The sequence below is a fragment of the Pleurodeles waltl genome, chromosome 2_1, assembly GCF_031143425.1.
Source record: "Pleurodeles waltl isolate 20211129_DDA chromosome 2_1, aPleWal1.hap1.20221129, whole genome shotgun sequence".
In the NCBI taxonomy this organism is placed as follows: Eukaryota; Metazoa; Chordata; class Amphibia; order Caudata; family Salamandridae; genus Pleurodeles; species Pleurodeles waltl.
The window spans coordinates 779,809,938-779,829,820 of NC_090438.1; the positions used below are offsets into that span (position 1 = coordinate 779,809,938).

The following is a 19,883-nucleotide window of genomic DNA, read 5'->3' on the forward strand; positions in this document are numbered from 1 at the left end:
CAAGATGGAGGATTTCTAAAAGTTAGTCACTTCAGCTCAGGACACCTTAGGGGCTGTCCTGACTGGCCAGTGACTCCTCCTTGTTGTTCTCATTATCTCTCCTGGACTTGCCGCCAAAAGTGGGGGCTGGGTCCAGGAGGCGGGCATCTCCACTAGCTGGAGTGCCCTGGGGCATTATAACACGAAGCTTGAGCCTTTGAAGCTCACTGCTAGGTGTTACAGTTCCTGCAGGGGGGAGGTGTGAAGCACCTCCACCCAGAGCAGGCTTTGTTTCTGTCCTCAGAGAGCACAAAGGCTCTCACCGCATGAGGTCAGACACTCGTCTCTCAGCAGCAGGCTGGCACAGACCAGTCAGTCCTGCACTGAACAATTGGGTAAAATACAGGGGGTATCTCTAAGATGCCCTCTGTGTGCATTTTTTAATAAATCCAACACTGGCATCAGTGTGGGTTTATTATTCTGAGAAGTTTGATACTAAACTTCCCAGTATTCAGTGTAGCCATTATGGAGCTGTGGAGTTCGTTTTTGACAGACTCCCAGCCCATATACTCTTATGGCTACCCTGCACTTACAATGTCTAAGGTTTTGCTTAGACACTGTAGGGGCATAGTGCTCATGCACATATGCCCTCACCTGTGGTATAGTGCACCCTGCCTTAGGGCTGTAAGGCCTACTAGAGGGGTGACTTACCTATGCCACAGGCAGTGGGAGGTTGGCATGGCACCCTGAGGGGAGTGCCATGTCGACTTAGTCATTTTCTCCCCATCAGCACACACAAGCTGGCAAGCAGTGTGTCTGTGCTGAGTGAGGGGTCCCTAGGGTGGCATAAGACATGCTGCAGCCCTTAGAGACCTTCCCTGGCATCAGGGCCCTTGGTACCAGGGGTACCAGTTACAAGGGACTTACCTAGGTGCCAGGGTTGTGCCAATTGTGGAAACAATGGTACATTTTAGGTGAAAGAACACTGGTGCTGGGGCCTGGTTAGCAGGGTCCCAGCACACTTCTCAGTCAAGTCAGCATCAGTATCAGGCAAAAAGTGGGGGGTAACTGCAACAGGGAGCCATTTCTTTACACAAGCCCCCCCAGCCCAGGAGACTCAGCCAAAGCTGGGAGAGTCTTCCTAGTCTGTCAGGCGGGGAAGAGTAGAGGAAATAGGCTGGTTTGTTGCAGGGCCTACTCTGCCTTACATCCTCCTGTCCAGGTCATTCCCTCTGGGGAACTGACCCACTTCCACAGTGATAGGACCTAGTCTGAACTGCCTCTTGTCTGTGCTTTTTATGTCTTCACCCATTCTCTCTATTTTGGGGTTAGAGGTATCCACCTCTGCTAATCTTATCTTGGCCAGGGTCACCCCTAGCTTACCCAAAGAGGTTACCCAGAGCTGGAGTAACCCCACCATGACCAACAGGGTCAGGGGGCCTAACTTGCTATTTGGCATGGGGTCAGACCACCATGCCAAGGATAGTGCAGCCATAAAGGCTAACTCCCAGCAGAGGCCACTGACAGCTATCAGTGCCCAGAACCACACCTTTAGCTCTTCACCTACAAGGGAAGGGGCTAAGTTACAGGCTTCTTTGGGTTCAGGGTGCCTGTCTACTGTATTAGAGTGGGGGGTTACCACATCTTGTAGTAAACACCCTTCTTCCACTCTTTCTTCTGTTAGCTGAGGAGCCACCCACTCAGGCTTAACAGTTGCCTGACTAGCCAGGACTTCTTGTGGGTCAGGTTGGACTTTATCAGAGCCACTTTTGGAGTTCTCCCCTACTGGAGCAGAATCTCCTTGGCTTGCTGGAACCTTGGCTAAAGGTTGTCCACCTTTCCTACTCTGTTTCCTTTTCTTTTTCTTCTGGGGCCTACTTGCATTTACTGCAGAGGCAGGCACTCCAGAATCCTTGGGAGAGGACTGGCACTGGACCAGTTCCTCTCTTGGGCTCTGACTAACCTCTGGGTAGTCATTTCCAAGGAGACAATCAAGGGGGAGGTCTGTACTGACTACCACCCTTCTCCAGCTAAAAGTCCCACTCACTTCTATGGGCACAAAAGCCACAGGCCTATCAGTGACCCTGTCTGGGCTAACTCTTACTCTGGCCATCTCACCTGGGATGTACTGGTTTGAGAACACCAGCCTTTCATGCACAATAGTGTGACTGGCACAAGTGTCTCTCAGGGCAGTGGCTGGGATTCCATTCACCAGTAGGTGGTGGAAGTGTCTACTTCCCTCTGGAATCTCCAACTCACCTGTTGGGCCCTTTTTCCAGTTGAAGGCTATGAAGACCTCCTCATCTGAGGAGTCATCCCCAATGGCTACACTGGTCACCCCTGGGATTTTGCTAGGGGGTTTGTTTTTGGGACAAGAAGTGTCCTTGGTGTGGTGCCCTGTCTGTTTACAGTTATGGCACCATGCCTTAGTGGCATCCCAGCTCTTACCCTGGTACCCACCTTTGTTTTGGGTTGTGTCTCGGGGCCCACCCACCTGGTCTGGTTTTTGGGGGCCTACAGAGGACTCTTTTTCTTTGTTTCTAGTGTCACCCACTTTCTCCTGGGGAGGCTTTGTAACCCCTTTCTTTTGGTCACCCCCAGTGGAAGTTTTGGTTACCCTAGTCTTGACCCAGTGGTCTGCCTTCTTTCCCAATTCTTGGGGAGAAATTGGACCTATGTCTACCAGATACTGATGCAACTTTTCATTGAAGCAGTTACTTAAAATGTGTTCTTTCATAAACAAATTATAAAGCCCAACATAGTCATGCACTTCATTTCCAGTTACCCAACCATCCAGTGTTTTCACTGAGTAGTCAACATAATCAACCCAGGTCTGGCTCGAGGATTTTTGAGCCCCCCTGAATCTAATTCTATTCTCCTCAGTGGAGAATCCAAAGCCCTCAATCAGGGTACCCTTCATGAGGTCATAGGATTCTGCATCTTTTCCAGAGAGTGTGAGGAGTCCATCCCTACACTTTCCAGTGAACATTTCCCAAAGGAGAGCACCCCAGTGAGATTTGTTCACTTTTCTGGTTTCACAAGCCCTCTCAAAAGCTGTGAACCATTTGGTGATGTCATCACCATCTTCATATTTTGTTACAATCCCTTTGGGGATTTTCAACATGTCAGGAGAATCTCTGACCCTATTTATGTTGCTGCCACCATTGATGGGTCCTAGGCCCATCTCTTGTCTTTCCCTTTCTATGGCTAGGATCTGTTTTTCCAAAGCCAATCTTTTGGCCATCCTGGCTAACTGGATGTCCTCTTCACTGGAGTTATACTCAGTGATTTCAGAGAGGCTGGACCCTCCTGTGAGGGAGCCAGCATCTCTGACTATAATTTTTGGAGTCAGGGCTTGAGAAGCCCTGTTCTCCCTAGATAGGACTGGTGGGGGGGAATCACCCTCCAAGTCACTATCATCATCCTCTGTGTTGCCATCCTCAGAGGGTTTGGCTCTTTCAAACTCTGCCAACAGCTCCTGGAGCTGTAGTTTGGAAGGTCTGGAGCCCATTGCTATTTTCTTTAGTTTACAGAGTGACCTTAGCTCTCTCATCTGTAGATGGAGGTAAGGTGTGGTGTCGAGTTCCACCACATTCACATCTGTATTAGACATTATGCTTCTAAAAGTTGGAATACTTTTTAAGAAACTAAAACTAGTTCTAGAATCTAATTCAAACTTTTACCAAACTTTTAAACTCTAAAAGAAAATGCTAACAGGGACCAACACAAAGCCCTAGCAGGACTTTTAAGAATTTAGAAAACTTTTCAAATTGCAAAAATCAATTTCTAATGACAATTTTGGAATTTGTCGTGTGATCAGGTATTGGCTGAGTAGTCCAGCAAATGCAAAGTCTTGTACCCCACCGCTGATCCACCAATGTAGGAAGTTGGCTCTGTATGTGCTATTTCAAAGTAAGGAATAGCATGCACAGAGTCCAAGGGTTCCCCTTAGAGGTAAGATAGTGGCAAAAAGAGATAATACTAATGCTCTATTTTGTGGTAGTGTGGTCGAGCAGTAGGCTTATCCAAGGAGTAGTGTTAAGCATTTGTTGTACATACACATAGACAATAAATGAGGTACACACACTCAGAGACAAATCCAGCCAATAGGTTTTGTATAGAAAAATATATGTTCGATGGCATCTGTCGCTGTAGATACGCATGTTCTGCAATAGCTCGCCATCTGGTGTTGGGCCGGAGTGTTACAAGTTGTTTTTCTTCGAAGAAGTCTTTCGAGTCACGGGACCGAGTGGTGACTCCTTTTGTCTCCATTGCGCATGGGCGTCGACTCCATCTTCGATTGTTTTTTTTCCGCCATCGGGTTCGGACGTGTTCCTGTCGCTCCGAGTTTCGGAACGGAAAATTAGCTAATTTCGGAAGATTTTCGTCGGTATTGTTGCGTTCGGGATCGGCGTACTTAGATTCCACACCGCATCGAAGATCGAAGAGCTCCGGTGCCCTTCGGGGTAGTTTTTCGATCCTCCGTCGGGGCCTGGTCGGCCCGACCGCGTGCTGAAGAACGCCGATGGAACGGACCCCGTTCCGTTTCTGCCCCAAATGCCACAATAAATACCCCTACACAGACCAACACTTGGTCTGCAACCTGTGCCTGTCACCTGAGCACAGCGAAGACACCTGCGAGGCCTGTCGTGCGTTCCGGTCCCGAAAAACACTCCGAGACCTCGAGCCAGAAGACTTCAGATGGCGTCCGCACCGACAGCCCAACGGGAGTTCGAGGAACAGGAAGAGGAAGGTACCTTCTCGATCCAAGACTCAGACTCCGAAGGATTCGACGATACACAAACCGTGAGTAAGACGTCGAAATCCACTCAGAGGAACATTTACAAGGCCCAGGGGACGCCACTGCCACCAGGCCATGGCTCGACCCATAAATTCGGTGACCGACTGTCGGCACCGAAAAAGGCCCAAACAGTGCCGAGATCGTCCGACTCCGGTCGAGACACCGGCACGCAGCCTTCTCGGGACCGAGAAAGTGCTGGAGACAAGCCTCGACACCGAGATGCCGGTGTGGACACGGCTCGACGCCGAGACAGCGGCACCGAAACAGATCGACGCCGAGAGGTTTCGGCCCCGAAAAGGAAAAAAGTCACCTCGGAGCCGAAAAAACACGCAGACAAAGTTTCGATGCCGAAACAAACTGCAAGCGACCCAGCTTCTGGCTCTTATACAGAAGAGCACTCGCTAACCTCCCAAATGCAGAAGCATAGGTTTGAGGAAGAGCTACAAGCAACTGATGTGGACCATACGCAAAAGCGTATCTTCATTCAGCAGGGGACAGGAAAAATAAGCACCCTTCCCCCCATTAGGAGAAAGAGAAGGTTGGAGTTCCAGACGGAACAAACACCACAACCAAAAGTGGTGAAAAGAGTTACCCCACCACCCTCTCCTCCGCCCGTGATTAACGTTTCACCAGCACAAACTCCATCACACTCCCCAGCTCACACCACCATGAGCCAGGGTGACCAAGATCAGGACGCATGGGACCTATACGACGCCCCAGTGTCAGATAACAGTCCGGAGGCATACCCTACAAAGCCATCTCCACCAGAAGACAGCACCGCGTACTCTCAAGTGGTGGCTAGAGCAGCACAATTTCACAACGTAAGCCTCCACTCAGAACAGGTCGAGGATGATTTCTTATTCAACACACTCTCCTCCACCCACAGCTCATACCAAAGCCTGCCTATGCTCCCTGGTATGCTCCGGCACGCAAAAGACATCTTTAAGGAGCCGGTCAAAAGCAGAGCAATCACACCAAGGGTGGAAAAAAAGTATAAGGCGCCTCCTACGGACCCGGTTTTCATCACTACACAGCTGCCACCAGACTCTGTCGTTGTAGGAGCAGCTAGGAAAAGGGCCAACTCTCACACATCTGGAGATGCACCACCCCCAGATAAAGAAAGCCGCAAGTTCGATGCAGCTGGTAAAAGAGTCGCAGCACAAGCTGCAAACCAGTGGCGCATCGCGAACTCCCAGGCACTACTTGCGCGCTATGACAGAGCCCACTGGGACAAGATGCAACATCTCATTGAACATCTGCCCAAGGACTTACAAAATGGGGCAAAACAAGTGGTTGAGGAGGGACAGACCATCTCCAACAACCAGATACGCTCCTCCATGGACGCTGCAGATACAGCTGCACGGACAATTAATACATCTGTAACTATCAGAAGGCATGCATGGCTCCGAACGTCTGGATTTAAACCAGAGATTCAACAAGCAGTTCTCAATATGCCTTTTAATGAAAAAGAACTGTTCGGTCCAGAAGTGGACACAGCGATTGAGAAACTCAAAAAAGATACGGACACTGCCAAAGCCATGGGCGCACTCTACTCCCCGCAGAGCAGAGGGAATTACAGCACATTCCGTAAAACGCCCTTTCGAGGGGGGTTTCGGGGTCAAAGCACACAAGCCAGCACCTCACAAGCCACACCGTCCAGTTACCAGGGACAGTATAGAGGAGGTTTTCGGGGACAATATAGAGGAGGGCAATTCCCTAGAAATAGAGGAAGATTTCAGAGCCCCAAAACCCCTACTACTAAACAGTGACTCACATGTCACTCACCCCCTCCACACAACACCAGTGGGGGGAAGAATAGGTCATTATTACCAAGCATGGGAGATAATCACTACAGACACTTGGGTTCTAGCAATTATCCAACATGGTTATTGCATAGAATTTCTACTATTCCCTCCAAACATACCACCAAAAGCACAAAATTTAACACACCATTCCAATCTCCTAGAGATAGAAGTGCAGGCACTATTGCAAAAGAATGCAATCGAATTAGTGCCAAACACACAAATAAACACAGGAGTTTACTCACTGTACTTTCTGATACCAAAGAAGGACAAAACACTGAGACCAATCCTAGACCTCAGAGTAGTGAACACTTTCATCAAATCAGACCACTTCCACATGGTCACACTACAAGAAGTATTGCCATTGCTAAAACTACACGACTACATGGCAACTTTAGACCTCAAGGATGCTTATTTCCATATACCAATACACCCATCGCACAGGAAATACCTAAGGTTTGTATTCAAAGGAATACATTACCAATTCAAGGTACTGCCTTTCGGATTAACAACCGCACCAAGAGTCTTTACCAAATGTCTAGCGGTAGTCGCTGCACACATAAGAAGGCAGCAAATACATGTGTTCCCATATTTGGACGACTGGCTAATCAAGGCCCATTCGTTCATACAGTGCTCAAATCACACAAATCAGATCATACAAACCCTCTTCAAACTCGGGTTCACCGTCAACTTTACAAAATCCAACATTCTGCCGCGCAAGGTACAACAATACCTAGGAGCCATAATAGACACATCAAAGGGAGTAGCCACTCCAAGTCCACAAAGAATTCTAAATTTCAACACCATCATACAACGCATGTATCCAACACAAAAGATACAGGCAAAGATGGTATTACAACTCCTAGGCATGATGTCTTCATGCATAGCCATTGTCCCAAACGCAAGACTGCACATGAGGCCCTTACAACAATGCCTAGCATCACAGTGGTCTCAAGCACAGGGTCACCTTCTAGATCTGGTGTTAATAGACCGCCAAACTTACCTCTCGCTTCTGTGGTGGAACTACATAAATTTAAACAAGGGGCGGCCTTTCCAAGACCCAGTGCCACAATACGTAATAACAACAGATGCTTCCATGACAGGGTGGGGAGCACACCTCGATCAACACAGCATACAAGGACAATGGAACGTACATCAAACAAAACTGCATATCAATCACCTAGAACTTCTAGCAGTTTTTCAAGCACTAAAAGCTTTCCAACCAATAATAGTTCACAAATACATTCTCGTCAAAACAGACAACATGACAACAATGTATTATCTAAACAAGCAGGGGGGGACGCACTCCACGCAGTTAAGCCTGTTAGCACAAAAAATTTGGCATTGGGCAATTCACAACCAAATTCGCCTAATAGCACAGTTTATACCAGGGATCCAAAATCAACTCGCAGACAATCTCTCTCGAGATCATCAACAGGTCCACGAATGGGAAATTCACCCCCAAATTCTGAACACTTATTTCAAACTCTGGGGAACACCTCAGATAGACTTGTTTGCGACAAGGGAGAACGCAAAATGCCAAAACTTCGCATCCAGATACCCACACAAACAATCCCAAGGCAATGCCCTATGGATGAACTGGTCAGGGATATTTGCTTACGCTTTTCCTCCTCTCCCTCTCCTTCCTTACCTGGTAAACAAACTCAGTCAAAGCAAACTCAAACTCATATTGATAGCACCAACTTGGGCAAGGCAACCCTGGTACACAACGCTGCTAGACCTATCAGTGGTACCCTGCATCAAATTGCCCAACAGGCCAGATCTGTTGACACAGCACAACCAAAAGATCAGACACCCAGATCCAGCATCGCTGAATCTAGCAATCTGGCTCCTGAAATCCTAGAATTCGGGCACTTACAACTTACCCAAGAATGTATGGAAGTCATAAAACAAGCCAGAAGGCCATCCACCAGGCACTGCTATGCAAGTAAATGGAAGAGGTTTGTTTGCTACTGCCATATTAATCAAATACAACCATTACACACAACTCCAGAACATGTAGTGGGTTACTTGCTTCACTTACAAAAATCTAACCTAGCTTTCTCTTCCATTAAAATACACCTTGCAGCAATATCTGCATACCTGCAGACTACCTATTCAACCTCCCTATATAAGATACCAGTCATTAAAGCATTCATGGAGGGCCTTAGGAGAATTATACCACCAAGAACACTACCTGTTCCTTCATGGAACCTAAATGTTGTCCTAACTAGACTTATGGGTCCACCTTTTGAACCCATGCACTCCTGCGACATACAGTTCCTAACCTGGAAGGTGGCATTTCTCATCGCCATTACTTCCCTAAGAAGAGTAAGCGAGATTCAGGCGTTTACAATACAGGAACCTTTTATACAACTACACAAAAATAAAGTCGTCCTAAGGACCAATCCTAAATTTTTGCCAAAGGTTATTTCACCGTTCCATCTAAATCAAACAGTGGAACTTCCAGTGTTCTTTCCACAGCCAGATACCGTAGCTGAAAGGGCACTACATACATTAGATGTCAAAAGAGCATTGATGTATTACATTGACAGAACAAAAAACATCAGAAAGACTAAACAACTCTTTATTGCATTTCAAAAACCTCATGCAGGAAACCCAATTTCAAAACAAGGTATAGCCAGATGGATAGTTAAATGCATCCAAATCTGCTACCTTAAAGCTAAACGACAGCTGCCCATTACACCAAGGGCACACTCAACCAGAAAGAAAGGTGCTACCATGGCCTTTCTAGGAAACATCCCATTGCAAGAAATATGTAAGGCAGCCACATGGTCTACGCCTCACACATTCACCAAGCACTACTGTGTAGACGTGTTATCCGCACAACAAGCCACAGTAGGTCAAGCTGTATTAAGAACATTATTTCAGACTACTTCCACTCCTACATGCTGATCCACCGCTTTTGGGGAAATAACTGCTTACTAGTCTATGCAGAACATGCGTATCTACAGCGACAGATGCCATCGAACTGAAAATGTCACTTACCCAGTGTACATCTGTTCGTGGCATCAGTCGCAGTAGATTCGCATGTGCCAACCCGCCTCCCCGGGAGCCTGTAGCAGTTTGGAAGTTACCTTCAATTATTTATATATGTGTCATCTCAACCTTAAATAGGTGCATACTTAGTCACTCCATTGCATGGGCACTATTACTACAATTCAACTCCTACCTCACCCTCTGCGGGGAAAAACAATCGAAGATGGAGTCGACGCCCATGCGCAATGGAGACAAAAGGAGGAGTCACTCGGTCCCGTGACTCGAAAGACTTCTTCGAAGAAAAACAACTTGTAACACTCCGGCCCAACACCAGATGGCGAGCTATTGCAGAACATGCGAATCTACTGCGGCTGATGCCACGAACAGATGTACACTGGGTAAGTGACATTTTCATTTCTTAGTTTATTTTAAGAACCACAGGTTCAAATTTAACATGTAATATCTTGTTTGAAAGGTATTGCAGGTAAGTACATTAGGAACTTTGAATCATTTCAATTGCATGTATACTTTTCAAGTTATTCACAAATAGCTATTTTAAAAGTGGACACTTAGTGCAATTTTCACAGTTCCTGGGGGAGGTAAGTTTTTGTTAGTTTTACCAGGTAAGTACGACACTTACAGGGTTCAGTTCTTGGTCCAAGGTAGCCCACCGTTGGGGGTTCAGAGCAACCCCAAAGTTACTACACCAGCAGCTCAGGGCCGGTCAGGTGCAGAGTTCAAAGTGGTGCCCAAAACGCATAGGCTTCAATGGAGAGAAGGGGGTGCCCCGGTTCCAGTCTGCCAGCAGGTAAGTACCCGCGTCTTCGGAGGGCAGACCAGGGGGGTTTTGTAGGGCACCGGGGGGGACACAAGCCCACACAGAAATTTCACCCTCAGCGGCGCGGGGGCGGCCGGGTGCAGTGTTAGAACAAGCGTCGGGTTCGCAATGGAAGTCAATGAGAGATCAAGGGATCTCTTCCGCGCTGCAGGCAGGCAAGGGGGGGCTTCCTCGGGGAAACCTCCACTTGGGCAAGGGAGAGGGACTCCTGGGGGTCACTTCTGCAGTGAAAGTCCGGTCCTTCAGGTCCTGGGGGCTGCGGGTGCAGGGTCCTTTCCAGGCGTCGGGACTTAGGTTTCAGAGAGTCGCGGTCAGGGGAAGCCTCGGGATTCCCTCTGCAGGCGGCGCGGTGGGGGCTCAGGGGGGACAGGTTTTGGTACTCACAATCGTAGAGTAGTCCGGGGGTCCTCCCTGAGGTGTTGGCTCTCCACCAGCCGAGTCGGGGTCGCCGGGTGCAGTGTTGCAAGTCTCACGGTTCATGCGGGGAGATTGCAGGGTTCTTTAAAGCTGCTCCTTTGGATAAAGTTGCAGTCTTTTTGGAGCAGGTACGCTGTCCTCGGGAGTTTCTTGTCGTCGTTGAAGCAGGAGACAGGCCGATGAGTTTCTGGAGCCAAGGCAGTTGTTGTCTTCTGGTCTTCCTCTGCAGGGGTTTTCAGCTAGGCAGTCCTTCTTCTTGTTGTTGCAGGAATCTAGTTTCTAGGTTCAGGGAGAGCCCTTAAATACTAAATTTAAGGGCGTGTTTAGGTCTGGGGGGTTAGTAGCCAATGGCTACTAGCCCTGAGGGTGGGTACACCCTCTTTGTGCCTCCTCCCAAGGGGTGGGGGTCACATCCCTAATCCTATTGGGGGAATCCTCCATCTGCAAGATGGAGGATTTCTAAAAGTTAGTCACCTCAGCTCAGGACACCTTGGGGGCTGTCCTGACTGGCCAGTGACTCCTCCTTGTTGTTCTCATTATCTCTCCTGGACGTGCCGCCAAAAGTGGGGGCTGGGTCCAGGAGGCGGGGGCCTTGGTACCAGTTACAAGGGACTTACCTAGGTGCCAGGGTTGTGCCAATTGTGGAAACAATGGTACATTTTAGGTGAAAGAACACTGGTGCTGGGGCCTGGTTAGCAGGGTCCCAGCACACTTCTCAGTCAAGTCAGCATCAGTATCAGGCAAAAAGTGGGGGGTAACTGCAACAGGGAGCCATTTCTTTACACCTGGTAACACAATACATTCCAGGAATACACAACCAGTTGGCTGGTGTCCTCAGCCGAGATCATCAACAAACACACAAGTGGGAAATTCATCCCTAAGTGCTTCAGACATACTTTCACCACTGGGGAACGCCAGACATAGACCTATTCGCCACCAACGAAAACGCAAAATGCCAAACCTTCGCATGCAGGTACCCACATCCTCTATCCAAGGGCAATGCTCTATGGATGAATTGGTCAGGGATATTTGCTTACGCTTTTCCCCCTTCTTCCGCTCATTCCATTTCTAGTCAACAAATTGCGTCAAAACAAACTCAAACTCATACTTATAGCACCAACGTGGGCACGTCAACCCCAGTACACAACACTGTTAGATCTGTCAATTGTACCACATATCATACTCCCCAACAGACCAGATCTGTTAACGCAAAACAAACAACTGAGCAGGCGTCCAGGTCCCAAAATACTCAATCTAGCGATTTGGCTCCTGAAGTCAGAGTTTGGATATCTACAACTACCAACTGAATGTATGGAAGTAATTAAACAAGCAAGAAAACCCACTACCAGGCAGTGTTAAGCAAACAAATGGAAAAGGTTTCTGTATTACTGTCAATCTAAAATTGCCCCTCTTTCAGCGTCAATACAAGACATTGTAAGTTATTTGCTTTGTTTACAAAAAAGCAAATTTAGCCTTTTCGTCCATTAAAAAACAACTCACTGCGATTTCTGTGTATTTGCAAAATATACAACACAGCTCTCTATTTAGAGTCCCTGTTATCAAAGCCTTCATGGAAGGCTTAAAATACATAATTCCACCGAGAACACCTCCAGTGCCTTTGTGGAATCTAAACGTAGTACTCGCACGACTCATGGGTCCACCATTTGAACCTATACATTCATGTCAGATTCAATACCTAACATGGAAAGTTGCCTTCCTAGTTGCAATTACTTCATTAAGAAGAGTTAGTGAAATACAAGCTTTCACTATTCAAGAACCATTCATTCAAGTACACAAACATAAAGTTGTACTTCGAACAAACCCAAAATTTCTCCCAAAGGTTATATCACTGTTTCATATCAAACAAACAGTGGAACTACCAGTCTTCTTCCCACAGCCAAACTCTGTAGCAGAAAGAGCCCTGCATACACTAGACCTAAAAAGAGCTCTAATGTATTACATAGATCAAACTAAATCATTTAGGAAAACCGAACAATTCGACGTTCCAAAAACCACATAATGGTAACCCTATTTCAAAGCAAGGGCTAGCTAGATGGATAGTAAAATGCATCCAAACATGTTACCTAAAAGGCAGCTATTAGTTACACCTAAAGCACATTCCACCCGGAAAAGCAGGGCTACAATGGCTTTCTTAGGAAACATACCAATGGCCGAAATCTGTAAAGCAGCCACTTGGTCAACACCGCAAACGTTTACCAAGCATTACTGTATAGATGTGTTAGCAACACAACAGGTCACAGTAGGACAGGCTGTGCTAAGAACACTATTTCAAACAACTTCAACTCCTACAGGCTGACCACCGCTTATGGGAGGTAAAACTGCTTTGTAATCTATGCATAGCATGTGTATCTGCAGCTACACATCATCGAACGGAAAATGACGCTTACGCAGTGTACATCTGTTCGTGGCATGTACATATTTGGGAGAAATCCTAAACAGTTAGGATTAGCTTACCCCGACCCTGTCAAATTCAAAACTTTCAAGCAACATTGTCTCAGTTTCAGGCAAACCAGAACCTCATTGATGACAGTTGCCTGCTAGGAATGATGGTGTCCTGCAATGCCATAGTTCCTCATGTAAGGTTACTTATGTGTCTGTTATAGGAATGTCCATGTCAGTGGCCTCGGTCACCGAGTCAGAGGATCTAGTGTTGATCGCCACACTCCCTGTTCTCTGCAATGATAGAACACTAGCAACCTGTTGAGAGGACGGACTATTGTGGACCCTCTTCACCACATCACTCATGACAGACGTGATGGGTTGCTCACCTAAAATACCTCACAGTACAGGGTCTCTGGCATGCCAAGCAACAGTCTCTGCACATAAGCTACCTAGAGCTTCAAGCTGTTCACCTAGCATTGAACGCATTCCTACCTCACCTGTCTCACAAGGTTGTCCTAGTCCAGGTGTACAATGACATCCATGTATTACCTACAAAATCAGGGAGAAGTCTGTCTTTACAACTGTCTCAGACCATCTGGAAATGGGCTGCACATAACATTCACCTGTTGGTGAAATATTTTCTGGGAACGGTCAACTTTGCAGACCTGCTCAGCAAGATGCAGCAGCTAGTCCACGAATGGGAACACCACTCGCAAGTCCTCCTGCTGTTCTTCCAAAAGTGGGGAATAGACCTTTTTTCCACAGCAGAAAATGCAAATTTCCCAAACTTCGCCTCCAGTTTTCCACACCTGCTATTCAAAGGCAACACATTATTGGTGAGTTAGTTAGTGATGTTTGCCTACGCTTTTCCATCTTTCCCCCTTCTATTTCTGGTTCGGAAGCTCAGGCAAATGTCTCTCAAAATGATCCTAGTAGCTCCCACTTGGAAGTGTCAACCTTGGTTCGCAACACTTTTAGACCTCTCTGTAGTTCCACATGAGAAGCTCCCCAACAGTCCTGACTTTCTCACTCAGAATCAAGGACAAATCAGGCACCCGTATCTCAAAACTCTCAACCTAGCAATTTGGCTCCTGAGGTTATAGTTTGGCTACTTAAACTTACAACTGGAATGTATGGACATTCTTAAGGAAGCACGTAGACCTACCACTGAGCCTGTTATTCAGCAAAAAGGAAACATTTGTTTGCTACTATCACTCAAAACAAATTGATCCCTCCAAAGCCATGATGCAAGATATTGTCTACTACCAGCTTCACTATCAAAAGACATACACATTCATAAGATTACTTCTTGCTGCAACGGCTACCTACCTCCAAAATAGCACCTTTCTTTGTTCAAAATTCCAGTCATCAAAGTCTTCATGGAAGGACTCAAGCGAGTTATTCAATCAAGGGTTTCTCCAGCACCCTCCTGGAGTCTTAATATGCTTACCATACTCACGGGTCCCCCATTTGAACCTCTAAACTCCTGCTCCCTTAAATTTCTTTCTTGGAAGGTGGCATTTGTGGTCACCATTACTTCACTTAGCTGTGCTAGTAAGCTCCAGGCTTTAACTTTAGAAGAACCCTTCTTCTAAATGCACGTAGACCAGGTGTTTCTACCTAAAGTAGTCTTAATTTCACCTCATCCAATCCATTGAGTTGCCAGTCTTTTTCCCTCAAAAACATTGTTGCTGAAGTAACTCTTCATACATTAAATGTAAAAACAGCACTCTTGTTCTGCATTGATGGAACTAAAACTTTCTGAAAGTCAAAACAACTGTTGCTTTTTCACTGCCACACATAAGAAACCGTGTATCCAAATCAGGCATAGCCAGATGGATAGTCAAATGTATTCAAACTCGCTTTAACCTCTTCGCTGCCAGGCCTTTTCCCCCCCTGGGACGTGCCTTTTTTGGCAATTTGGGGCAGTTCGTGCTTAGGCCCTCATAACGTTTTCTCCACATAAGCTACCCATGGCAAATTTGCGTCCTTTTTTCCAACATCCTAGGGATTCTAGAGGTACCCAGACTTTGTGGATTCCCCTGAAGGAGACCAAGAAACTAGCCAAAGTACAGCGAAAAATGTCGTGTTTTTTTCTTTTTTTTCTTTCTTTCTTTAAGTGGGGGGAAAAAAGGGCTGCAGAAGAAGGCTGCCCCCCCCCCCCCCCCCCCCCCCCCCCACAACCCTTGAAAATGGCATCAACAAAGGTTTTGTGGTGCTAAAATCACCAGCTTTCAGGAACAGGCAGACTTGAATGGAAAAAAAAACATTTTTCAACACAATTTTGGCATTTTACTGGGACATTTTTACTATTTTTTTGTGCTTTTCAGCCTCCTTACAGTTAGTGACAGAAATGGGCGTGAAACCAATGTTGGAAAAAAGTTAAACATATCTGAAAAGGAGACAAAAGTCTGAATTCAGCAAGGGGTAATTTGTGTATATCCTACATGTGCTTCCTACAGAAAATAACAGCTGAAAAAAAAAAAAACATCAAAATTGAGGTGAAAAAAACAGCCATTTTTCTCCATGTTTTACTGTGTAACTTTTTCCTGCGATGTCAGATTTTTGAAAGCAATATACTGTTACATTTGCTGGATGTATTTTGCTGGACTCCTAGTTGTAGTGATATATAGGTCTTGTAGGTTTATCAAGAACCCTAGGTGCCCAGAGCCAATAAATGAGCTGCACCTTGCAATGGGTTTTCATTCTATACCGGGTATACAGCAATTTGCTGAAATATTAAAAGTGAAAAATAGACATCAAGAAAACCTTTATATTTCCAAAATGGGCACAAGATAAGGTGTTGAGAAGCAGCGGTTATTTGCACATATCTGAATTCCGGGGTGCCCATACTAGCATTTGAATTATAGGGCATTTCTTTTTTTACACAGTCTTACATTTGGAAGGAAAAAATGTAGAGAAAGACAAGGGGCAATAACACTTGTTTTGCTATTCCGTGTTCCCCCAAGTCTCCCGATGAAAATGTTACCTCACTTGCGTGGGTAGGCCAAATGCTTGAGACCGGAAACACAACATGGACAGAACACATTTTTACATTAAAATCTGACATGTTTTTTGCAAACTGCCTAGATGTAGATTTTGGCCTCTAGCTCAGCCAGCACATAGGGAAACCTACCAAACCTGCACATTTTTTTAAAAACAAAACACCTGGGGGAATCCAAGATGGGGTGGCATGTGGGGCTCTGACCAGGTTTTTGTTACCCAGAATCCTTTGCAAACCTCAATTTGGCCAAATAAACACCCTTTCCTCTCATTTTGGTGACAAAGTTCTGGAATTTGAGAGGAGTCACAAATTTCCTTCCACCCAGCGTTCCCCCAAGTCACCCAATAAAAATGATACCTCACTTGTGTGGGTGGCCCAGATGCCTGCAACAGAAAAAAGCCAAAAATCTGTAGAGACTGAGGGGATAGCACAGTGGATTGATAAACACATTGTTTGTTTTTATACATCTTTTAGGCTGACTCTGCTTTGGGGACCCACACAAGTGAGGTATCATTTTACATGGGAGAGTGAGGGGAACACTGGGTGGTAGGAAATTTCATACAAAGAAAAGTGAGGATTTTTTGTTCTTTTTTTTAGGCAAATTTTGAGGTTTGCAGAGGAAAGAAAATGGGGGATCCAGACAAGCCACACCTCCTTGGGGTGTCTATTTTTAAAACATGTCTGGGTTTGGTAGGTTTTGCTAGATGAAGGCCGCACCCGGGACCAAAAACATAGGTTTCCCCCTCACCCCCAACACAGGTAGTTTTGCAATAGATCATTTTGATGCGTCCACGTACTTCTGTGAAGTTCCAAACACTAAAGTTGTGAAAAGAAACGCACTTAGGTTATGTTAAAAAGACCCCTCACCCACCAACTAAGTTGGTGGCATGCTTCATCATCGGGGTCCCACCCGAGACACCTAGCCTGTCACAGGTGTGTGGTGACGCCTGAGTATAGCGGAGCAGGTTTTGTCATTTTTACCACACATGCTGGTTGGATTTGGCACGAGGGTGAGTGATGGTTTAGTAGGTTAAATTTTATTAACAAGAGATTTCACAAAAATGAAATGCACTGTTAATAACTGAAATGCCTAAAAATGGAACCAATGATTCAAGCTCGTGAGCTGTAAAACCACGACAAGGAACTAACCGCTTTACAGTCCATTCACACACCTTTTAAACATGACATACACAAGACCATTCACGCTGCCAGCCACGGGCCCAGCACATTACAACACTCGCATCGACAGACAGCGTCACCCAAGTGCCCATCACTCACATACGCCCACATGCCTGATACAGCAATCACACCAGCTGATGGGTGTGTGTGGACTGGCATTTGGCTGGCAGTGTGTTGCAGTAGCCAACAGCAAGTCAATATTTACACTGCCAGCCAAGCGCCACTCCACACACAATGGCATCACTTTTTTTTAAAACAAAGAAATCACTAACAAATACTGCTCCGCATACAAATTAGTCTGCTTAACAGTCTCTTCCAAAAATACATCATCCATAAAGAACTCAAAAATTGACAGGCAAAAAGTTCAGTATTGACTCTACACCCCAGGAGACCAGTAAAGGCAGGCAACTCTGGCTGCTCCATGTTTGGAGCAACCCAGAGTTCAGGTCTTCCAACGAGAAACCTTTCAGCCCCAGGTTGCTGCACTAATGGCAACACAAATATCATTGTGCACAAATCTAAGGACAATTGTACTCAATCCTGCAATTAGTACTCCACCTACAAACATGTCTTTCGTGCATGGCAACAAAACTCCTTTGGAGTAAATTGTTTTTACTTAGCTAAAACATGCAACTATACAAACCCCAGGTCAACCACTGGCAAAACCGCAAGGAGCCACAGCAAAGAAAGCAAAAGCTTTGAACTAGAACAAACAGTAGAAAAAATAAGTATCACAAATGCAAATACTTCACCAGTTGACAAACACCCCACCATCAAGCATTTAGAAATTGGTGCCTAAGTGGATTCTGCTCCTATAGGGGCAGATGGGCCTACTAAAAAATAGTCCTATCTGCCCAAGGGAGACAGAAAATACCTTTCGTAGTGTGCCCCCATGGAGAGCACACAGTACACACACACTATGGACCTAAAAATAAAATAGACCGATCTGCCCCCAAGGGGGACAGAAATGACGAACAGTTCTATGCCCCCCCCCCCCCCCACCCCCCCCAGAAATAAACAAATAAACATCCCTGGCGTTCCAGTGGTTTCTGCCCCCCTTGGTTGGTGGGTGGAAGGGGAATGGCTTCCCCTTCTATCCCTGCCCCTTAAGCCAAGCTCATGTGCCAGGACGCAATTATTACGTCCTCACACAGGAGCACTGTGCCGGTGGGCGTAACCTTTACGTCCCCGGCACAGAAGGGGTTAAGGACAAAAGACCTTTACCTGTTCCTCCCAGAGCACACGCCACTTGCAGAAAGGGAGGAACCATAGCCTTTTTAGGAAACATCCCCATTGCAGGCATATGTAAGGCAGCTACATGGTGCACATTACACATCTTTACCAAACTTTGCTGTGTGGATGTTTTAGCAAGCTTGTTTAAGTCCCTTTTTCAAATTACTGCAACACCTACAGGTTAGCAACTGCTTCTAAGGGAAGAACTGCTTTAAAGTCTATGCATTTCATGTGTACCTACAGCCACACATGTAACCTAGCAGAATGTTGCTTACCCTGTAAGCATCTTCGTTTCATGTAGTGCTGTAGATTCACATGCACCCACCCTGCTCCCAGGTTACCTGTGGCCCTTGCAGGTTCTTTATACATTTACCTTTAGTACGGTCATCACATTACTTACATACTTTACACTCCTTTCTCACCCAACTTTGGGAAAGCAATCTAACAATGGAGCCGGTACCCATGGGCACTATCTCCGAAGGAGGAGTCACTCGACCTTGTGACTCGAAAGACTTCTTCAAAGAAAAACAATTTGCACAACTCTGGACCAAACATTAGATTCAGGAGTATGTAGAGCATGTAAATCTACTGTACTACATGCCATGAACAGATGCTTATAGGGTAACATAGTCTTTCCTGCATCTTTTGTTAGCAGAGAGGTGAGTTGCAATTACCTGGATGGGTCAGGTGGAGCCCAGTGTGGACAGGTAGGTGAGTGGGCGGTTGCAGAGGAAATTTGCCTCAAATTGTTGACACTGAGAAAAGGTGGAAGAGAGGACCTACAAGTTTGGGGGATGCTGCTAAGTTTGTGGGGCAAGGGGGTTGGGGGCGTCCCAGGACGCTTCATCGGAAGACGAGGGACACATTCCTTCCACCTCCAGTGCTGCGACTCCTGCTGTGCCTTGAGAAGAGAATGTTGGGACATGATGCATTTGTATCATTGTGGGGTTTGAAACGTGATAACCTGTTTCACGGTGTCAAATGTTTGGGGGTAGCAGCAGCCTTTTTGTTTCTTACTTTTATATTGTTTACCAACCCCAATCAAGAAAATGTCTTTTAAAAAAATAGAATTGAGATGGCTGTATTCATACACACACACACACACTCCCCTCCTTGCGCTTAGATCTGAGGAAAGTGGAGAAATTGAGCTTTTAAATTACATTCTCCTTCTAGTTTCATGATGGATACCATGATACTAGGGTTATTTTACGGTTGAGTTGCATGAAT

The 19,883-nt window shown here is 46.2% G+C and overlaps 1 protein-coding gene across 6 annotated transcripts in view; it reads left to right on the forward strand.

Annotated features, from left to right (window-relative positions):
- NUP153 (nucleoporin 153) overlaps positions 1-19,883 on the forward strand; it is a 630,217-nt gene that overhangs the window by 355,480 nt on the left and 254,854 nt on the right. The gene's annotated exons all lie outside the window — the stretch shown is intronic.